This window comes from Orcinus orca, chromosome 6 (genome assembly GCF_937001465.1).
Source record: "Orcinus orca chromosome 6, mOrcOrc1.1, whole genome shotgun sequence".
Classification (NCBI taxonomy): Eukaryota; Metazoa; Chordata; class Mammalia; order Artiodactyla; family Delphinidae; genus Orcinus; species Orcinus orca.
Window position 1 is genome coordinate 101995561 of NC_064564.1, and position 14079 is coordinate 102009639.

A 14079-nucleotide genomic window follows, 5' to 3' on the forward strand; every position below is an offset into this window, starting at 1 on the left:
ATGGAGTCAGCTCCAAAGACACTTGGCAAGGTTGTGGCAGATCAGAAATTGAGGCCCAGGCCCCTTTCCTGCTCTCACTTGGCTCCCAGCCTTGGCTGGGTTTTGAGGGCCACGAGATGAAAAGATCATCTGGACATTGTCCATCGTGATTCTGCTCCAAGGAGTGCAGTTCATGAGGCAGCTGGTAACAGAGAGACCTTGCATGAGCCTGGAATAATTGTTCTCTGTGATATCTGTCTACTAGTCATTCAACAAACCTGAGAGTTGTGTGTTTGCAAACAGTTCATGGGATCATCAAATCATATTCAAGAGGAATCTAGTTTATTACCACTATTGTAGGAGAAATATCCTCTCTCTTATTCTCTTGTTCCCACCCACCTCAGTTCACAGAATAGGACCCTCTGTCATCTGAGAAGTTTCAGGGAGAAAGAATTGGTTCTTCTTTCCAGCCCCTTCACTTACTCATCCTCACAGGAGAAGGTGTCACTTTGGTGCTGGCAAGGGTTGATGTTTCTGTCGGGTGGGTCTGTATGTTAACGATTGTGTGATAGGTGAGCTATCTTAGGTTCTCGTGTGTCTTGGTGCCTGTCCTCTGTACTAGACTATAATTTCCATTTCTTTTTTTATTCAGTTCAGTAATTTCATTTATGAATCGTTATAATTCAGAGTTGAGAAATCAGTAGCCATTACGACAGATCTAATCCTTTGATGCATTATTGTTTCACTTGCAGAATAATCATGGAGTTTTGAATTAGATATTAAACTTTGAGCATTGTACAATAAAATTCCAAATTTCCAACTTATCTTGGAAAATCTGGCAACATGGGGCCTACATGGAAATAATCAGTAGGAAGTAGCCAAATTTGCCCCTCTAGCTGGGGCTGTTCTTTCCAGTTTTGCAGCTCCCTCCATGGCCACTCACATTCACAGCATCTAACACCCCAGTGGATGTTTGAGTGTGTGACCCCTGCTAACATGAGGTGTGTGCCTCATTCTCTGTAGGGGTCACATGATACAGTTCGTGTGACGTGTGACCTGTCCTTTGTGTGTTTCGATGGGGTGTGTAGGAAGCCAGAATGTCCCTCATGACTGGCTGGGTTAGGGCTTTACAGAGCCAGCCTCCTCATGTCAGGGTGCTGAGGTCTAATGATAATCCCAGATGCCTAGGTGCTGCAGAGATGTCAGAGAAGAGGAGACGAGCAGCTTCACCTGGGAAGAGCAGAGAAAATAGTACTTGAGCTGGGTTCTGGAGAACGACCAGGATGTCACTAGGCAAAGAAGGAAGAGAGAGGCTTTCTGAGCTGAAGGATCATCATGTGGGGAAAAAAAGGCAATTACGAAGCACATGAAACTTTAAAAGACTATAAACATTTTGGTATGCCAAAAATGTCAGATGCACGAGAGGGAGCTGGGAGAGAGAGGCAGGGATCAGGTAACAAAGGGTCCTCCATTGTCAATGGAAATCTACTGAAAGTTAATTTTCAATTAGTTTATAATTACATAAGCAATGTGCAATTGCATTTTATTCGAAAGGTCTAAACATTAAAGATAAACTTCTTTGACATCTGTGTAATCCTTAGGCCCTCTTTGTTTATCTAGGGCTTCTCAACCTTGTTACTACTGACATTTTGAGCTGGATAATTTCCTTGCTGGGGGTGACTGTCCTGTGCACCCTGGACTCCATCCACTACATGCCAGGAGCACCATCCCTCCGCCCAACTGTTTTGATCTCCACCAGTGTTCTTGAGACACTGCCGAATGTCCCCAATGACCTAGCATTGGTTCTAGCAGAACCCTCCATTTGCTGTGAAAGCTTATTTCTATACATTTACCTGTACATGTATTTACCATGTTCTGTTCATTTTCTGGTTCTGTTGTGTTTTTCTTTTTCACGTATGTAGTATTTCGTTAGTACATGTTGTTTTTCTTTTTCACAAATGCCATTATGTGATATGCATCCATTTTTAACTTGCTTATTTCATACATCTTTGTGTTTTTTGATACCTATGTACATGCTGGTACATAGCAAGCTGTCAGCTTTATTTTTAGTGGCATAATATTCTGTAGTAAGGCTATAGCAGCACAGTTTATTTATCTGTATCTATGTTATTGGATCTTTAGTTTGTTATTCTTTCTTTCTTTTTTCTTTTTTGTATTTCAAACAACTTGGCAATGAATGTCCTAATATATTACCTCATGTACACAGAAGTCTGTACCAGGAAGACAAGGCAGCCTTGCTGTTATTCATCTCCAAAACGACTAAACCATTAACTAGAATCTCTGTGCTTCTTAGAGAAATGATTCTTTTCTATTGGAAACAGCCCTAAAGGGAAAAGAAAAAGGGGGGCAAAGAAGAGAAGAGTGGAGGAGAGAGTAAGGGCGAAAAAAACAAAGAAGGGTCTCCTGGCTACTCCAGTGATTAGAGCTGAGCATTAGTTCAGAAAAAAGTTGTTTTTGGTGAGAAGATGAATAGCACGACAGGGTATTTCAAATGTCAAAGGAGACATCCTGGTGCAGCAGGAGGGAGGGAGAAAGATGATGCTTCCAGATTTTTCCCAAAGCTTCACAAGACTTTGCCTCTCAGCCTCTGATTTGACTCACAGCCAAAACCAACAGGCCTCTCATATTCCTTATCCCAAAGAAATGTGTCCCTTTAATTCCTCCTTAAGCCAATCATCTGAGATATGTTTTATATTCTGAAAAAAAATCATGTGCTTTTAATAGACCCCTTCCTTCGTGGGCTGACAGGCTGGCACTGGGCTGGACTCCTCCAAGTGGGATTAGTTCATTACCTTGCCCTTGTTCATCTCACCGCATGAGTGGGTGTTCAGTATCTGATAGCCTTCCCTGTAATTTACCCAAAGGGTAGAGGGCCAGAGCCTTTGGGATTAATCAGCTCTGTCTTGGGAGAAGCTGAAGCTGAAGATTCCCATTCTGCATGTGCCTCGACATGCCTGATCAGTGATCTCCATCCCATCCTTCAAGACCTGGCTTCCCCTGGGAAATAGTTTAACCCCCTTGCCCTCCTGCCTCACTTCCTTGATGCCCCCCCAACCCTAGCACCTCCTACCCTCTCCCCTCTATAATAAGTTTCCCTGTGTACCTTAGAAACTCTACTGCTTCCTCTGTTATGTTCTGGACCACCCCTTGGGTCAAGACTCCAACACCTTGAGGGAAAGACTGTATCTAAGGCAGCCTCATGTTCTCATCTCTGTGTACTGTGCTGCATTCCACTGATCAGTGAGTCATGGAGCCTGCCCAAACTCAAGAGCTGGAGAAAACGACCCTGCCTTACAAGGGGAGGGGCCACAGATTCATGTTGCAAAGGAGCCTGGATACAGGGAGGGAATTTTTGCCGCTATTTTTATAAGCAATCTATTGGAGGCAGTTTTATCAAAATAAAAAATGCATATACTCTGGGAGCCAACAATTCCATGTTTGTCTGCCTGCGAGACAATTTACACACGTGCATAAGGAAATATATGTCAGGACATTTATTGCAAATTGGTTTGAAATACAAAACAAGTTCAAGGGTAGCTAACATAGATACAGATATACTGTGAGATATAGATATATATATATACACATACACTACAGAATACTACGTCATTTAAAAAAAACAAAAACCTGGCAGTTTCCTGTGTACCAGCATAGTTAGCTATCCCAACTACTAAGGCATGTGAAATAGGCAAGTTAGAAGTCGATGCATATAACATAAAAGACTGTATGTGAAGAAGTTAAAAAGAACATGTACTATTGGTAAATACAGGTACAGGTCAGTCTATAGAAATAGGTCCAGGAACTTCTACAGCAAATAGATAACACTGGTTACTGCCAGGTCCATGGTTCTCACCTGGGAGTGGTCTTACCCTCCGGGGATATGTGGCAATGTCTGGAGACAGTTTTGTCTGTTCTGATTTAGGAGATAAGTGAAGCTACTAGCACGTAGCAGGCGGAGGTCAGGATGCTGCTAAACACCCTCCAGCGCACAGGACAGGTGCCTCTAGCAAAGAATTTCCCAGCCCCAAATGTCAATAGTACCTAAGGCTGAGAAGCCCTGCTGCTCTAGGTAGACAAAGAAGAGATGTTTTAGACCATTTCAAAGAAAATATAATTGTGAATTGCATATGTAATTACAGATTGACTCAAAAGTAACCTTCAATAGATTTCCATTGAACACGGAGGACTGTTTGTAACCTGGTCTCTGCCTTGTCTCTCCCTGGTTCCTATAATACACCTTACATTTTTGGCATACCAAAATATTTATAATCCTTCAAAGTTGCATGTGTTTCATGATGAAGTTCTTTAATTCACACGGTATTCTGAGCTGCATACACCTGGAGTGTCTATTCTACGTTTCTTCTTGGATGTCTAATAAGTAGGCCATAATTAACCTGCACAGAACAGATCTCTTGATTTCTACCAGCCCCAAACTTGCTCTTCTCCCAAGCTTTCCTTTATCGGGACTTGGCATCTCTTTCCACCTGGTTGCTCACTTTCCTCACCCACATCCACTCCATCAACAGGCCCTGGCCTCTGTACCAGCAAACTGTATCCTGCACTGACCATTTCTCACAACCTCCTGTCACTTTTCCTGTCTCCCTAAGTATGCCATCTTTATATCTTTCTTAAGCCACAGAAAAGGTCTAGGGAGGATGACAGGGGCTGGTACCACATGGCCAGGAAAGCAGATTGTGGGAAGTGAGAACAGAGCTGAGGGAAGCATATTTTCTAAGAGAATTTCAATGAGAACCAGAATATGGAAATATGCCCCCTGCCTTTTTTTCTGGTAATAGAAAAAAATGTTAAATTAGAAGGCTAAAAAGAAGACAGCCAGCTGCATTTTGAGGGAGGTTTTCCAAGCTGTGTTTGCATGTGGTAATCAGACCTTGTGTGCAGGATTTAGTCAGAGGGCACAGCAGCCCTTTGTTAGTGGGGCCGCATGGGGTTTGCCATGGCAACAGAGGGGGACTGCCTGATGTTCTTGAGGAGGAAGAGAGCAGGAATGGATCCTCTCAGTGGGTAGACTGGAAAGCCAGTCCAGGTTGGAGCTTGGGTTGCAGTCTCATCTATTAATGGGATTGAGGTGGAAGGTGGATTAAGTTTGATGAGCCCTGGAGTTTGAGACAGAGAGACTAGTGTAAATTCTAGGCTCAACCTACACTAAATGTTTGAGCTTACTAAACATCTGAACGTCTCATTTTCTTTACCTATAAAAATAGATTTAATAATTTCTGGCTAGCCTCTATTCACCATTGGACTGGAAGAGCAATTAGAAAATAAAAGGCATCCACACTGGAAAGGAAAAAGTAAAAGTGTCCCTGTTTGGAAATGACATAATTATTTATGTAGAAAACCCTAAACATTCAACAAAAAACTGTTGGAACTAATAAACACATTCAGTAAAGATGCAGGATACAAAATCAACGTACAAAAATCAGTGGTATCTCTGTACACAAACAATGAACTCTCTGAAAAGGAAATGATGAAAACATTCCCAATTACAATAGCAATAACAAGAATAAAATGATTAGGAACAAACTTAACCAAAGAGGTGAGAGATTTGTACACTGAAAACTCTAGTACATTAATGAAAGAAACAAAAGAAGATACAGATAAATAAAAAGCCTTCCCATGTTCATGCATTGGAAGAATTATGGACAAGTATGGACATTGTTAACAAGTATGGACATTGTTAAAATGTCCATACTTCAGATTTAATAAAATCTCTATCAAAATCCCAGTGGTGATCTTTACATAAATAGAAAAAGCTGTCCTAAGATTCGTATGGAACTACAAAAGACCCAGAATAGTAAAAACAATCTTGGGCAAGAAGAGCAAAGCCAGAGGCATCACACTGCCTAATTTCAAAATACACGACAAAGCTATAGTAGTCAAAACAGTATGATACTGGAATAACAATAGACATATTAACCAATGGAACAGCATAGAGAGCCCAGAAATAAATCCATATGTCTATGGTCAACTGATCTTTGACAAGGATGCCAAGAGCACACAATGAGGAAAGGATAATCTCTTCAATAAATAGTATTAGGAAAACTAGGTACCCATATTGCTGAAGAGTGAAATTGAATCCTTATCTCACACCATATACAAAAATCAACTCAAAGTGGATTAAAGCCTTAAATGTAAGACCTAAAGCTATAAGACTACTAGAAGAAAACAGGGGAAAACCTTCTTGACGTTGGTCTGGGCAATGAATTTTTTGATTATGACCCCAAAAGCACATTGTCAACAAAAACAAAAATAAACAAGATCGAATCAAACTAAAACCCTTCTGCTCAGTAAAGAAAACAATCAACAGAGTGAAGAGACAACCTGTGGAATGAGAGAAAATATTTACAAACCATGTCTTTGATAAAGGCTTAGTATCCAAAACATGTAAAGAGCTCCACTCAATCGCACACTTATTTTGTAAAGTGTATTTACATGTTTCATTGAGATACAAGTAACATACCATAAAATTCCTCCTTTTTAAGTGCACAATTCAGTGATTTTTAATATATTCACAAAGTTGGGAAACCATTATTACTATCTAGTTCTAGAACATTTACATTAGCACAAAAGGAATTCTGTAGCCACGAGCAGTCACCCCCATTAGTCGTCTTCTAGCCCTTGACAGTCCATCCAGTAATCTGTTTTCTATCTCTATAGATTTTGCCTGTTGTGGATGTTTTAAACACATGGAACCATATGATATATGCCCTTCTGTGTCTGGCTTCTGTAGCTTACCATGACATTTTCAAGGTTTTTCCATATTGTAGAATGTATCAGTACTTCAGTACTTTTTCATAGCTCAGTGACTTTCCGCTGTATGAAAACAAGTCCACACAAAAACCTGTGTGCAAATGTTCATAGCATAACATTACTCATAACAACCAAAAGGTGAAACAACCCAGTGTTGTGTAATTAATGAATGGATTTTTAAATTTATGGAGCTGGGAGCTCCCTGATGGCAGGAACTGTGTCTTATTCGACGTTTTATACATAACAGGTATTAGGTGAATGTTTGGTCAATTAGTAAATGAATGACTACTACTACTATACTATAATATAGTATACTACTACTATACTATAATAATATGCAATAATTGACTATTACATTAATTATGATGGAGATGACAGTATTGAGGATGATGGAAATTACTGCTTAATTGAGCTTGGTTAGGTTTCTGACTCTCTCTGGATTTCAGTTCCTTTGTTAATGAAACAGGGCTAACAGTGATTATTAAAATGAAATCAGGGGTGTGATCATTATTCCTATATGTAAACTTAATTCCCCACTGCAGCCTTCCTTTGCCAGGCCTGCCGTACATATTGCAACAATAGACAATCACTGGGCATTTAATAAATGTACCAGTAACCAAGAGTAAAGGACTCACTGCTCAAGAATTTCTTTGTATCAAGTAAAATTTCATTTCTTTTGAAATTAAAAGAAACTACACTTGTTCTCCTGGATAGTATACACTTAGTTATAAAAAGTTTATGGATATCTGAGGGAAGGTTGAGGTTGAGGCTCATGTATTTTAGGATTTTAGTGTTTGTTTCATGTTTTCTCAGTTTCAATAAAAATCGCTGAATCTCAAGTTTCCTAAGGCAGGGCTGTATCTTTTTTTTTTTTTTTTTTTGCGGTACACGGGCCTCTCCCGTTGTGGAGCACAGGCTCCGGACACGCAGGCCCAGCGGCCATGGCTGACGGGCCCAGCCGCTCCACGGCATGTGGGATCTTCCCGGACCGGGGCACGAACCCGTGTCCCCTGCATCGGCAGGCGGACTCTCAACCGCTGCGCCACCAGGGAAGCCCAGGGCTGTATCTTTATCATCGTGTCTTCAGTGACAAGCAGAGGGGTTGGCACTTAGAATGTGCTTCATTATTGTTTTGCAGATGACTACGTAGACAGTATTTGATATAAAAAGGTGTCAAAACTGATCTCTAGGCTCTGCGTCAACATGCGAACTCAATGCTCCATAAATTTCACCCCCAAAATATGAGCCACAGTGAATTGGAGTAGATCCATCCAAGGAAACTGTGCCTTGCAGACAGACCTGTTTCCCAGCCTAGCTTCTTGGAAACATGTATGACCTCGTGCAGGCAGACTGCCTCCGCCTGCCTCCCACTGCACAAGGGTAAGGCCTTTCAGAGACTCAGCCTTCCAGGATCTGGGTTTGGTGCAGGGGAAAGTCATGTAATGGGAAATTAAATATAGAGCCTGTAGCCTTTCACAGACGGAGGGACAAAAGCAGATTATTCGTGGTGGGAATAGAGACAGTCATTTTAGCCAATATCTCCAGACTTAAAAAAAATATATCTAGCCAGTCTTTGTGGCTGAGCCCTGGAGAAACTAACCTCAGAGCCATATGGCTAATGGGGATGAGGAAACTAATTTCATCTGTAAAATGATAGGTCTGGATGAGATAATAATCACTCTTCTCCTTCCCAGCTCTGCCCCGTGGTTTCTTTGAGAAACCCTACAGAGGGGGATGTGGGATCCAGGGCCCCCAGGGCCTAGCGGAGCCTGGAGAGGGCCACAGGGCTGCCATGGGGTTCCTGCTGGGGGGTTTCTGACTTTTTTCCTGCTGCTGTGTGCGCTCAGCTTCCCCCTCTTTCTACATGCTGAGCTTCTCCTCTGCTCACTCATGCTCTCCTACAGTACACGTGTTACCTACACAACAGAGATGCTGGGCCTGAGGGAGGAGGACTTTTAGCCCTACTCTGGTGTCTGGAGCCATCACTGTCACTGATGTGTTTCTGAAACAGAAATCTGACGTCCGTCTGTGAATTCTTCCATAGCATCCGTTGCACTGGGTTAAAGTCTGAGTCTTTGTCGCAGCCCCCAAGACCCCGGAGCCTGGGTCCCAGACAACCTCTCCAGGATCATCCCTGGCTACTCGCTCCCTCAGCTGGACTAGGTGATTTTCTTTCCCTTTTTTCCTTTTGTTCTTCTGTAGACCATGTCCTCTCATCTGGAACTTTTGCATATACAGTTGACCCTTGAACAACATGGGGTTGAACTGTGTGGGTCCACTTACACACAGACTTTTTCCAATAATACAGCAGCTGCATTTTCATTTCACAGATCTTTGAATTAAGTAAGTGTGGATTGGTTAGATCACAATGTTTGAATTGAAAGAACGTAGGGTTTTAGTCCAGATTCTATCCAGACTGTTTTAGCTTTCTGCCCTTGGGTGAGTCCTTTATCAATTCCTCTGTTTTTGAGGCAGAGAGAGCAGTAAGTGCATTTCTGACTGCGTGTAAGGCTGGAGCCCCAAACCCCACATTGTTCAAGGGTCAACTGTATTGCTTTTACAAGAACTAGCGTGATCTTTAAATATGTAAATCAGATCACAACTCTCCCCTCTTAAAACCTCCAATGGCTTCCCATCACACTTAGAATGTAATTCAAACAGCTTACCGTTCCCTACATGGTTTTACAAGATCTGACCCTGTCCTCTTTCTTATGTTTCCTATCTTCTTTTTGCTCCCTAAGGCAGCCATGATCACCTTCTTTATGTGCCCAGAACATGCCAGGCTTGCTCTGAACTTAAGACCTTGGTGCTACTGCTTCTCTCTGTTTATACTTTAGTTGTCCGCATGGTCACATGGCTGGACTCTTCTCCTCTCTCAGGTTTCAGTTGAAATGGAACTTCCTTGGAGTGGTCTTCGACGTCGATCAAGTCTGAAATAGCTCCTTTCCATTGCAGTCTTCATGTCATGGATCACTTCCTGATATTTTGTTAATTATTTATTGTTGATCGACCAGCTGAAAGGTTGACTCTATAAGATCAAAGACCTCGTCTGTCATGTTCAGTACTGTACCCTCAATTTTTAGAATAGTTCCCAGAATATATTAGGCACTCAGGACTTGTTTGTTGAATGAATGAATGAATGCCTGAACATCTCTCATCATCCTTTCCCTTCTTTCATGTGTCTAACTTCACTTAGACATCATTTCCTCCAGGAAATGTGTCATCATTTCCTCTGTGACCCTGGAAAATGAGCTAGGTGGCCCTCATCTGTGTTCCCTTAGCAGTTGCTACTTTCAGAAACAGAGGATGTATGATGCTGAAGTCTCATTGCCTCTTAACTTCTCATTCTTCGCTTGACGATGTTCTTATGGGCAAAACCTCTAACCTGTACATTGCCACATGCCATCCCTAGTTTACCTGTGAACAGTTCAGTGGCTTTAAAAACACAGAATAAACTGTGTATTCTTTTGCTAAAACTGTGTGGTGCTTCCTAGGCAGTCGCCCTGCTGGCCTCTGGGTTAATTCACTCAAGGATGAGAATGAGGAACTATTTGGGGTTGCTGGACCCAATTCCAACGTGTATGTGTTGCGAGGCTTCCCACAAAATAGCAAGCAATTTTTGGACCCTGCTGGTGTCCAAGAATTCAACTCAATTCTGATACTATCTACCCAGAGATAGCATCAGATTCCACAGGCTAAGAGCTCAGTCCTGTAAGACTGCTCCCCTCCCCATTTCAGAAACCAGTCACAAGTCCAGGTTGTTACCTGTTCTTCTGACTAACTGGCTATAAATCAGAGGTTCCCGCAACCTCCTCCTCAGGTTTGATTAATTTGCTAGAGCAGATCTCAGAACTCAGAGAAACATTTTACTTACTAGAATATCAGTTTGTCATAAAAAGATATAACTCAGGAACAGCCAGACGGAAGAGGTGTATCAGGCAAAGCATGGGGAAGGGGCACAGAGCTTCTGTGCCTTCTCTGAGCACGCCACTCTCCCCAAATCTCCACCTACCTGGAAGCTTACTGGATGCCACCCCTTTCAGGATTTTTATGGAGGCTTCACTATGTAGGCATGATTGAGTGAATCATTGGCCATTGGTGATTGAGGTCAATCTCCAGCTCCTCTCCCTTCCCTGGAGGTCAGGGAGGTGAAACTGCCTTCCAAAACTCTAATCCCATGGTTGGTCCTCCTGGCAGCCATCCTCCAACCTTAGATGCTTTCCAATAATCACCTCAGTCACATAACAAAAGACACCTTTATGCTCTCATCACTTAGGAACTTCCAAAGGCTTTAGAAGCTCTGTGCCGGAAGTGAAGAGGAAGACCAAATATAAATTTCATCTTATAAATTACAACGTCACAGGGAGTGCTAGCTGAGTGCCTGCCAAGTGCTGATACTTCACTTACATTTTCTCCTCTTATTCTCAGAAAGCCCTCAATAGGCGTCAATGCTGGCTCCACTCTCTGGGTGTGGGAATTGGGGCTCAGAGAGAGCAGTGACTTGGTCAAGTTGAGAAGACAGAAGCAGTGTTCTGTCCTCACTCTACACTTGCTCCTCTTTTCAACACCTCTCCACAACAACGGTGCAGGACACGCGGCTGGCATCCCCTGAGAACCTTATTGGCCATCTTCAAATTAACAGCTTCCCTTCTGACCTCCCAGAAAGGAGGCCACAATCAGAAGTCGAGCCTCAGAAGAGGAAGAGACCCTGAGGCTCTGGTTCCAGGTATCGTCTGGGGAAGTGGCTGACGGAAGTCAGTGTTATTACCTGGCTAAGCCTCAATGTTGATCTGCTCCCTTTCCTGAGATCACCCACGTCTGACCTGAGCAGTGTCTCCTGGCAACACGATTCGATGCTGCCTATAGTTAGATAAGAAAGGAAATGGAGGGACATTCATGACTGGCTGGGGATGATTTGTTTTTGGGGGAAAAAAAAAGGTATTGGATTAAATCTTGGGTGCACTGGTGCCAGGCCACCCTGGCCCTTAGGTAGCTGGTGGGGCTGCTGACCGAGCTCCATATGCCGTCACCTCCCGTCTCAGCAGTTACGCTCGGTGCGTTACCTCCTTTTGCTCCGTGACGCCCCGCCCGGTTTTGCAGAGTCGCTTACTACCCTGTCTTAGCATCCTCAGAGCTCACTGCAGTGGATTTAGGGGAAAACCACAGCCAAAACTATTTGGGCAACTGAAAGCTCCACAAGCTGGACTTCTGTGCGTGAAAGAGCTGCTCTGTCTCCCCTCAGTCTCCTCTGGAAAGCTCAGAGTAGATACCTCTGCCTTAGTGAGCACTCTTCCACACACCATTTAGAAGGGCCTTCCTTATCTTCCACAGAGTTCACCCTTGGATGGTCACAAGCAGTTTGCCCTTCCTTTCCCAGCCTTGATGGGACATATATCAGAGGCCTTCAGTGGAAGTGGGACACCCAGCTGGAGGACCCAGTCTTGCTACAAACTTGCTGCATGACCTTGGGAGAGTCATTCCACCTCCTTGAGCAACAGCTTACTGAGCCATTAACCGAGGGCTTCAGCTACGTAGTGCTGTGCAGTGTAATCTTATCTCAGGAGCCCCCTCTGGCTTTTTAATTTTGTGATTTTAAAGCCACTCTGAACTGACAGAGGATGGTGCCCAACATATATTAAGTAGAAGAAGACTGTTTTGATGGAAAACAGTCATCAAAGTATCCCACATTTGTTTAAATACATATGTCTGCATTGCATATGTTGTTTTGGTAAGTTAAAATAACAACTTATTATAAGTAGTCTTTTGTAAGTTGATCGTTCCACTAAATAATTGACTCATTCCAAAGGCTGCAAGGGCCTACTTGATATCAGACATTCGGGATACAGAAATAAAGAAAACAGGATCATTGTCCTGCAGGGTCTGAAGTCTAGGGAGTTTACGGGGACTTATGATTTATTTTTAAAAGCTTTTCACAAAGTAATTACTCTGCATTGAGGCTGGCTTGCCTCCGTGTCTGATACATGGAAAGGGCACTGGAGCTCCTGTTCTCATGACGAAGTGTGTATTGTTCACGTTCTCTTCAGTGAGACATCCTCTCAGTGCTTGCACTGGACTCACCCTTCCTGAACTCCTGCCCAGGCCCGCGTTTGTGCCAGTAATTTAGTACTAAGCCATACAGCATCTTCTTCCTCCATTTCCACCTCCTCACCACCCATTCTCTCCTTAGCTCACTCCAGCCAGGCTCTGTCCCCTCCGTTCCACTGAAAATTCTCTTGTCAAGGTTACAGTGCTGTAGGTTTCGTTCCACAAGAGAAGGGCAAAAATGCACATTTTCAACAACATCAAGTGGTAGAATGGGCTGCTGATGTCCATCTGATGTTGCCTCCTGGATCCTGCAGACCGTAAGGTGGCTCTGGAGTGCCGTGCCCCTGACCTTTCATTCTCTGGCGTCTGTTTATGCTGTCAGTCTCACCCCCACTTTGCTGTCTCAGGATTCTCTGTTCCCTTAGTGTGTCTTTCTCACCATCAGACCTTAATTCACGCTGCTCTTCCTGCCTGGGTGACCATCTTTGTCTTGTCCAGGTAGAAAATTCCTACTCTTCTTTGTAATGGACCTCTTTCTGTCTTATCCCCCCCCACCCTTTTTTTGTTTAGTTTTCCTCTATTTCCTCTTCCCAGAGCACCTTGATTTCCCTTTGGGGAATTATATCTCCCCTATTGCAGGCAGGAATGTCCTGCTGGGTCCTTCATCTCACCTACTTGGTACAGTCATGGAATGGGCATTGACTTACGCTAGGCCAACTGGACTCTCCCTCCAGGAGAATGCATGAAATGTATGGATTCTCTCATTCCAGCAGCTGTTCCAGGTCCCGATATCAGGTAATTTCAGTCTCCATCTATTCCAGTCTCTTTCTTTAGCCTTCTCCCCTGACCTCAGAGTCTACTCTTACACTCCTGACATATGCTTTTTGAGACTCTTATCCAAAATGGGTTTCTGCTTCTGCAACGGAAAAGCAACAGCAATAACAAGGTTGATACATCTTTGGAGACTCAGATAAGCAGTGACCTTCCCTGCAAAGTTCACAGGCTTCCTCCTTTGTCCTTCCTTGGCCTCTGGTTGCTCTAGTGGATTCCTCTTCTATGGCACTGTAGCTGACCTCTCCTCCCCTGAGGGGGTTCCAGGGGGTAGAGATCAGAGCTCATTCAAAGGTGGGTCCCTAGAGCCTAGGATACTTTATCTGGTTTACTGCTGAGATGCAGATCAAGTTTGTTCAAGGGTGAATGAAGAATCAGAACCCTTGTACCTACAGGGCTAGTACATTCTTCTTATTGACAGAGATGATCACTTGA

General features: G+C 43.3%; 1 long non-coding RNA gene across 1 annotated transcript; it reads right to left on the reverse strand.

The window, feature by feature from the left end:
* Nucleotides 1-332: 332 nt before the first annotated feature.
* LOC125964676 (uncharacterized) lies at nucleotides 333-10930 on the reverse strand. Its single transcript, XR_007477914.1, has 3 exons — nucleotides 10781-10930; nucleotides 6754-6859; nucleotides 333-1209 (listed from the first exon to the last, which is right to left on the reverse strand). It is a non-coding gene; the product is annotated as an uncharacterized LOC125964676 (long non-coding RNA).
* Nucleotides 10931-14079: the final 3149 nt, after the last annotated feature.